The following is a 9,178-nucleotide window of genomic DNA, read 5'->3' as shown; positions in this document are numbered from 1 at the left end:
TGAAATTGCATCCTGATATCCATTATGCTATGATGAATCACAGTGAAGAGCTATAAAACCACATCATTAGCACAAGATAAACTGAGATCTTAAATGATACGTGACTATTATATTTATCCATTTCTATTTCACCAGATTGTTGGAGAAAACATTAAGTTTAAATTTGCCCAATGTCACCCAATACTTGCATCTAGATGCAATACTTTATCAAAAGAAACATCTGAAGCTTCAAAGAATGACTTATGTTTGAAATACAGTGACTAGAGTTAGGTTGGCAAACACAGCAGCTATTTTGTACCTACAAATCGACAATATGATGAATGACTGAATTGATCTATTTTGAAGGAGTTTGAGATAGAAACATTGACCAGGATGCTGGCAGAACTCCCTATTTTTCTTTTACTAATGCTTTAGAATCTTTGGCATACATTTCAACCATGGGAACAACAAATAAGACCAAATGAAATTTAATATACAATGTTTCAGCTTCTGTACCAATGCAATATTCCTTCAGTATGGCATTGGAGTATCAGTCTAGAAGATTAGTTTAACTTCTTGTTTAAGTCTTACACTTCCATTGTAAGTAATTGTGGTCATATGAAGTTTTGCTATTTTATTCTTTCTTTTTGACTTTGCCTTATAATGATGAAAATGTTAGAACTCCAACTTATGATGCCATGGAGCTGCAAGATGTGAGTGAAGCCGGAGATCTCCATAAGATGAGTTGATGATTTCAGTTTTCCTTGAGTAATTTTGGTCACCAATGATAGACAGGCATTCTGTACTTATTTTTTGCCTTGCAAAAGGTTTTTACCTGATTCTTCCCCTTTCCCAGGTTGTTTTTGAGTGGGTTGGGACAGGGCATATGAACACCAAAAAAACATTGTTGTTGTATGAGATGGGATGAACCAGAATCTTTTTCTCCCTCACTCTTTGTGTATTCATTATGCTCATATGCTGTCGAGGAGAGTCAAGCCTAGACCAAGAGCTTTTCTACAGGTTGGGAGGAAAAATTAGTGAAATACAGAAATAGAAAACATTGGCATACTTTCTAAAAGCTTTGTATTACTGATGATGTGGAAGTAACATGGTTATATATCCTCTTTACTGGAGATAGTATAGCATGACCAAGATACAACAAAGAACAACAGATTATCTTCAAGATAAACATTCACACCTTCAATGAAGTGATAGTCATTTAGAATCTTCTATCTCCTCACTATCTCATTAAGACATTTACTTTAGCCTGAATTTCAAGAAAAATACTTGATCTTTCTAGGACAAAAGTGAAATCTTCTGCATTAAAATATTAACAATAACATAATTAAATGTAAATTTATTCAAAGAATGCTGAAACTGCAATGATGCCTGAGGACAGCTCCATTTTGTAAATATGTTTTCACATTTTTCTGAAAGAGCTTTTTGATTGAAGACACTTGTGGCTGTGTTGCATTTCACCATTTTCAACCTGAGCTCAAACTGACATTGTTTTGAAATAAAAGGAAACAAATACGGGAACCTAAGTTTCGTCAAGGTATTTGTTTTGCTAAATAAAAATAATTGATCCCGAAGTTATGCTTATCAACAGATCAGTCTGTCTCAATAACCTGCTGTAATACAAATAGAAAAACATTATTATGCAATTATAAATTATGATTTGGTAAAGCATTGAACTCAATTTCTACTGAATGGGGATGTGTTCAAAGTGGAAAATATGAATAAAGATTTTGAGCTATTCTTCAGGAAATGTTTAACTCCAAGTGATAGGGTGAGGAGATGCAATCAATCTGCATGCAGGAGACAGTTGATTTAATAAATGCTTTTGGGGATCCTGCATGCCTTCATTTTGAAGAAATTTTAATTGTTAACATTTGATAGTGGTGTTTCCTAAGCTTCAAAGAAGGCAAGTAGAAGGAAAAATGATGGACCATATTAGAAGGTAAAGTCAGTTGTATAGAAGGATTATAAAAGTTGGGGCTATTTTCCTTAGAAAAGGATAAGAGAAACTTTGTTAGATGCATCCAAAATCATGAGACATAGTGGATACAAACTCATGGAATAATTGAGAATCAAAGCCATAGATTAAAGCAAAAGAAACAGTGTCATCACAAGGAAAAGCTTTGTTTTGCAGTGAGTGGTTAGGATCTGAAATGAATTGCCTGAGAGGAAAATGGATGCAAAGTCAACTGAGGCTTTCAAAAAGGACTTTTCAGCATTATCAGAAAAGCGAAATATTTGCAGGAGTATAGGGAAAAGGTAGGGGAGTGGTGAATTGCTTCTTCAAGTTATAATGGACCAAATGGCCTTCTTCTGTAGATAGCTTTTCTATATTGTTATGAAGGTGTAGACGTGTACTGTACCTTTAAGAGAGAGTGAAAGGTGGCAAGGACTTAACAAGCACAGAGTGTGCTGAAAAAAGTTTGAAAATGTAACATTTGGCTGTGAAACAAATAGCTGAGTTGTCACTATGGTTCACAAATTCAAATTTGGCCAATCAGTTTAAATTATGCGCCAAGACACCAAACTCCAATCGAATTTGAATTTTACATTTTGGTGACATCAAACCAATGAGATGATCAATGTTTTGGGGTATAAAAATGGGGCATTTTTAATAGTTAGTCAGAGCAGCAAAGATCACCATACTGCCCGCAGAATCACTCTCTGAAAGGTTCATTTGAAGTCTGTGCAACAGAAGACCGAAGAAAATACCCCAAGAAATCTATAGAGGAAGATAGACAGTTGGCTGGCTTTGAAATTTGATTTTTTTATGAAACCTAATCGAGGGGTTTTATCGGATCAGTATTGTGTTGTAGAGTGGGAGGTAGATAAATCATTAAGACAAAGGAGGTTTACAGTGTAGATAGTTGTTGTTTAATGTTCCCTTTTTTTCTTGGAGTTAAAGAATAAATTGTTAATTTTTTCTTTAAATAGTCGGATTTGGTAGTTATCACTCATACTATTACAGATTACGGTGTGAGGTGAGTTTTTCTGTATCTAGTTTAAATTAGCAGAAGAGTTTACCCCGTGATGTAACAATATTCAGTAAATTCTTTCTTTGTCGTTATTAATGGGCCAAAGCTCATAAGCTTATATCACTACACACCTCACAAGCAATTGCCTTGACTCTGCCAACACCCACCACAATCTTTGGTTTTACCTCCTGTTCTGTCACATTGATCTCCAACACCCACCCACTCATTGCACCTGACCAAACCACATTCTCCTACTTTTCTGCCATCTGCACTCTGTGCTTTCACGTTTCTCATCTGGCAATCATTTTCCCTCCTCTTTTAGCAGTCTTCACTACATATTGCAGCCAAGACATCTAAATAAAAATAAATCTGAGCTAGGAGCCAAATAGAGCATGATGCAAGTGCATCCATTGCTGAAAATGAACTCTTTCAAATAAAATGATAATTTTATGCAGCATCTATGTTTATTTTCAATGTAATGAAAGGCAGGATTTAGTGTTGGCAACCAGACCTTGTCCACTAACCAGAAAAAGAGTGAGAACTCCAGGTTGCTTATCTTCAGAAGGCCTGACTCAATTTTGCAGTCAGCTGGACAGCATCAGTTCACCCATCAGCTTAAGTGCAGAATTTCCACCCTAACAAGCTGACAGTAGATTCAAGGCTAGCAGCTCCCCAGTACCTGAAATACCATCTGCAAGAATGGCCACTGTCATTGTTATATTTAGATCTATCTTGGGGATTGCCAATGGATCCCCAGATAGAGGGTGAGCAGAATGGAGTCACAGGGAGGGGGTCAGTAGCAAAGTTGGCCGGATGGTCATCAGTAGCCAAGCAAGGGCTAATTAAGGGGCCTCAAATAAAACCACAGCACTGCAGATGCTGGATCTGCTTTTATTACTTAAGAGTGTCACTTGGTTTGCAGTATAAAGGTCGCCCTTTGCTGTTTCAGCACCATGATTGATTGAGAGGGACCCTGCCCCATACCTTCCTGCTCAATCAAACAACAGCCTTGCCTCCAAAATAAAGAAAAATAAAAGTTGTTGGAGAAACTCAGCAGGTCTGGCAGCATCTGTGGAAAAAAAGCAGAGTTAATGTTTTGAATCTAGAAAAGCCTACCTCAATTGAAGTGGGGAGGACATTGAACCCTACCCAACACATAGGCACTGGTAGAGGATTCAAGTTTAACCATTTAAGAGAGTGTTGAAACTAAACCCCAGGTAGAAACAAAGAGTCTTGAGCATGACTTATGCTGACTGCCCTCCATACCACCATTCTGATACATCATCAACTGGTTATGTGCCAGAAGCACAATTTCATTGAAGTCCTTTTTATTTTGTTAATTTATCATTGTACTTTTTTCATTATGACTCCTTTAGGTTACCATATACCTTGTAAAATAGTCACATCTTTTCTGATGGCAACTAGTTATTTCTACACAAAGTGAAATTCTTGTACTTTTGAACCCAATTAAGGATGCCATCACAATGTCCTTGGTATTAACCCAATAGCATATGAGTCAGCTCACTATAATGGGGAGCATGACAAGCAAACCTTGATGTGTTTTCTTGCCAGGTCCCAGGGTTGGGGAGAGGAGATCCCTTATTCAAAGGTTCTCATCACCTGATTGAGAGATCTCTTATTTCAGCTCTTCACGACTGGACTTGCCAAGTGAGATACACAATGACTGCAATCCACAATCTTCCCCTTCTTTCAGAACAGTGCTCCAGATATGTGAAAATGATACCAATCATGTGCTGTCACTTCATGAATGTACGTCATTAAATCAATATAGTGGTCTATAAAATTCTTCCACCTCCATCCCTAGCTCTGGGTACCAACATACAGTGTAACTGCTAGGAATGTAGTTGGTACTCTTTGAGTAACTTTGAGGATCTTTTATCTGGAACAGATTATCTGTACAAGTTCCACTTTTGAGCCACTATTACAGACTTCAAATGCACAAAAATCAATTTTAATGAATTTCCATGTAATTTGATAATCTGCAATTCTGCTAACAATCCATCTGGAAGAAGAAATGAAACTGCCATCTAACTGAGAAACAATCAATGATTTGTTGTAACTGAAACTGTTGCAAGAGATATTGTAAGAGATGCTGCACAGTACCTTTAAAGGTCAACATTTCCAAAAATGATAGACTGGTAAAATGTTATTTCATTTGTTTTAAAAATGCACAATGTAGTTACCACAATTGTGTCAAAACACATTATTCTTGTCATTTGTTTGGAGTATGGTCATGAAAAGATGATGTTTGGCATGTCTGACTGTTCCTCAGTTCCAAACTTAAAAATATACATTGAGTATTGTTTTAATGGAGATCATAGAGAAGATTTGAAAATGCTGGGTGCATATTTCTCTTCTGAAGCTCAAGCAGTTGCATATTTAGTAAATCAAATTTCAGGTAGCACGATTAATGGTGCAAAACATTGCCACTCAAGGCAAGTTCGAGATAACCATCAGTTTAAATGTATGTTCATTGGAGTAACTAAATGCAGCTTATCAAGAATTGAGCAAAGCTGCATGGCACCTGCCAATGCCATTTCCACGGGCATTGATAGATCAAACCAATGGACTTCAAAAACAAGGCCAATGGTTTCTTTATTTGTTCAAGGGATCTTCATGGGATCAAGAATGAACATCCACATTCCCAAAATTATCTGATCCATTGCAAAAGACGTGATGCTCCCCTAAGTATGCTTTATCTGCCAAACTGATATCCAAAGTAATCAGCTGATTCTTTTCCTGATGGCAGTGAACTGTACAATATTTCTGGACAGAATAATATAAGGTTCTGAGCAAAGTGAAGATGAGGTGAAATTGCTTGAAGTTCAATAAGGTCGATCTTGGTGTCAGGAACATCTCCCTCCATCTATTACGCTTTTGCCAAGCGAAGAGGTGAGTTTCTCTCTAAGCAGTAACCAGTTGCTATTTTGGGGCATGAGAGCTTGTTCAACACCTTGTTAGTGCTATAATTAGCCTCATTAATATTCATTACCTTAAACAAGTACCGAACAAGCTAAGTATTGAGAAATCTCCGCATGGACATCAGAGTAGGTCGCTGGCGAACTCAGCTCTCTCCTGAGTGGAAGGAGCATCCACATTATTCAGCACCACACAGCACCATGTAATCCACATGCTCTTGCCATGCACACCCTTTGTTCATAGGCATTGGCACCTGACAAGTGGCAGCCTCTCAGAATCCTCAAGGCACATCTCCAATCCACATACAGGATGCACCTGCCCACCAATGTCGGACCTCAGACTGGCACTGGCAACTATCATTGTAATGCAGCAGCAAGGTCACAGTGCACTCAGATGTGCACCCACCTCATGGAATGGACTAGGTTACATTTCCAGCCTCTTTTCTCGCCACCATAGCACTCAACTCACTTTTCTCTCTAATTGGAAACTCACAGCAACCCAGCCTTCCCTTTTTGCACATTGCCCACTTATCCAGTGATGTCAGGCTCATATTACTGCTGTTTTGCTTTGCTGTTTGGTGCAGACACAAAGCTAGGAAGTTTGTCATGAATGTCCACAAGCCTCAGTCAACTTAAGGGGGCTAGCCTTCGCTCAGAGGAGCTGGACACAGTCAGTCAATGGTGGCCTCCAATACCAGTCCAAGGACTTGGAAACAGTCGATTAGCTGTCAGAATCAGAATGCTTTCCTCATAAGAGGCGAGAAACCAAATGTTGGCAGCCTATCACCCATCTTCAGTCTTTCTGTCCTACTGTGAGTTATCTCACTCATGGAATTAGAGAGGGAGAGGCAGGTATTAAGAGAGGTGAAAGTGTGTGGAACACTGGACTGATTGTACTGGTGGACAAGTGGTCTGAGTGAGGGAGCATGCAATGCAGAGAGCAAGTAGAGTTAGTGATGTAGGGAGTCAGGGTTACCTTCAATTTGCAAAAAAGAGAAAACCTACTGGTACATTTTAGCTATGCAGTAATTTCAAGTTTCCAGTTTATAATCCAAAAGGAAAATATGTAATCTTTACATGCATAGTTTGCCCTTTCAATAACTCAGGCAGGAATCTGAAGGTATGCTTTCTTCTTCCTGTGCTTTTTTGACTTAGTTCCTCCTAGTCATTCTATCTTGCTGGCACAGTTGCCTTTCTTAATTCATTTAACAGTTCGACAGGCAATTTCATGTCAGTCTTGAGAATGGTAGATCAAAGTGTAATGAGTCTCTTGGCATTTCATGGGAAGTCCTCTTGATCATCTAAATATATCTTTCTACAAACTGAGGATAATGTGGTGACGAAGTTGACCTCAAACTGTTTAGCAAATTTCTTATTTTGTAATTCATTCAAAGAATGTGGTACAGCTGGCCAGGCCAGCATTTATTGCCTATCCCTAATTGCCCCAGAGGGCAGTTAAGAGTCAATCATATTGCTGAGGGTCTGGAGTCACATATGGGCCAGACTGGGTAAGGGAAGGTAAAGGAGGGAAGGACAAGAGTAAACTACATGGTTTTAAATTCCGCAACAATGACTTTGTGGTCATCATTAGATTCTTAATTCCAGATTTCGATTGAATCCTTATTAAACCACATGTCATGATGGGATTTGAGCATTTATCCCTGGAAAGTTATCTGGGTCTCTGGATTAATAGCCTAGTAATGATACCACAAGGCCATTACCTTCCCTGAGAGTGGTAGATCAGAGTGCAATAAGGAACTCTCTGGAGTAAATTCTGTTATTATGCTTTCAGAAACCCCTTGCTCAGCAAATTGAACTCAGATTGCTGCAATGATTGTTGTAGCTCTCAAATCTTTCCCCCTTTAGACAAAAGAGGAATTTGAGAGTCAGTCTACACCATGCACGACCAATCAACTCTGACAGTACAGTGTGGTCAGTAGTGATCCTCTCCTCTTTCTGCTGTGCATTTCTGTATTTGTTATAAGTAAAGATAAGTTTGCAGACAGCACTAAGCTTGGTAGCAGGGTGAAATGTGAGGAAGATGCGGAAATGCTTCAGTGAGATTTCAACAAGTTAACTGAGTGCAGATTAGATTAGATTAGATTAGATTACTTACAGTGTGGAAACAGGCCCTTCGGCCCAACAAGTCCACACCGGCCCGCCGAAGCGTAACCCACCCAGACCCATTCTCCTACATTTACCCCTTCACCTAACACTACGGACAATTTAGCATGGCCAATCCACCTAACCTACACATTTTTGGATTGTGGGAGGAAAACGAAGCACCCGGAGGAAACCCACGCAGACACGGGGAGAATGTGCAAACTCCATACAGAGAGTCGCCTGAGGCGGGAATTGACCCGGGTCTCTGGCGCTATGAGGCAGCAGTGCTAACCACTGTGCCACCGTGCCGCCCACATGAAGTGTAATTTGGAAAAATATGAGATTATTCACTTTGGTAGCAAAAAACAAGAAGATGGATTATTATCTTAATGGTGATAGATTGAAAATCAGGGAGGTGCAATGTGACCAGTCACTGAAAGGAAGCACACAAGAGCAGCAAGTGGTGAAAAATTGCAAATTGTATGTGGACGCTCATAGTAGGAGGATTTAAGTACAGGAGTGGGGATGTCTTGCTCCAATTGTATAGGGCCTTGTTGAAACCACATCTGAAATATTGTGTGCAGTTTTATGTAAGGAAGGATGTTCTGGCTTTGGAGGAAATGCAACAATGGGTTTTCAGACTGATTCCTGGGATGGTAGGAATGTTGGAAGAATAGAGATTGGATCAGCAAGGACAAAATTCACTAGACTTTAGAAGAACTCAGAGTGAGAGCTCATAAAAACCTATAAACATCTAACAGCACTAGTTAGGATAAGCACAGAGTCTAGAACCAGGAATCACAATCAAAGGATATGGGGTGCGTCATTTAGGCCTGAGACTAGGAGAAACGTTTTCACTTACAGAGTGTTCAGCCTGTGGAATTTGATGCCATAGAAAGTGATTGAAGCAAAAACATTGAATGGTTTCAAGAAGATGGTAGATATAATTCCTAAGGCCAAAGGGATCAGAGGATGGGAGAAAACAAGACCATGGTAATAAGTCAGATGATCAGCCATATTGAATGGCATAGCAGGTTTGAAGGGCAGAATGGTCAACTCCTGTTCCTATTTTCTATCTTTCTATCAGGACATGCCTGAATCATTTAGAGTCATAGGGTCATAGAGATATATAGCAAGGAAACAGACCCTTCAGTCCATGCTGAC

Source organism: Chiloscyllium plagiosum, chromosome 4 (assembly GCF_004010195.1).
Source record: "Chiloscyllium plagiosum isolate BGI_BamShark_2017 chromosome 4, ASM401019v2, whole genome shotgun sequence".
Classification (NCBI taxonomy): Eukaryota; Metazoa; Chordata; class Chondrichthyes; order Orectolobiformes; family Hemiscylliidae; genus Chiloscyllium; species Chiloscyllium plagiosum.
The sequence above is the reverse complement of the archived record's forward strand: the minus strand, read 5'-3'. Positions refer to the sequence as shown.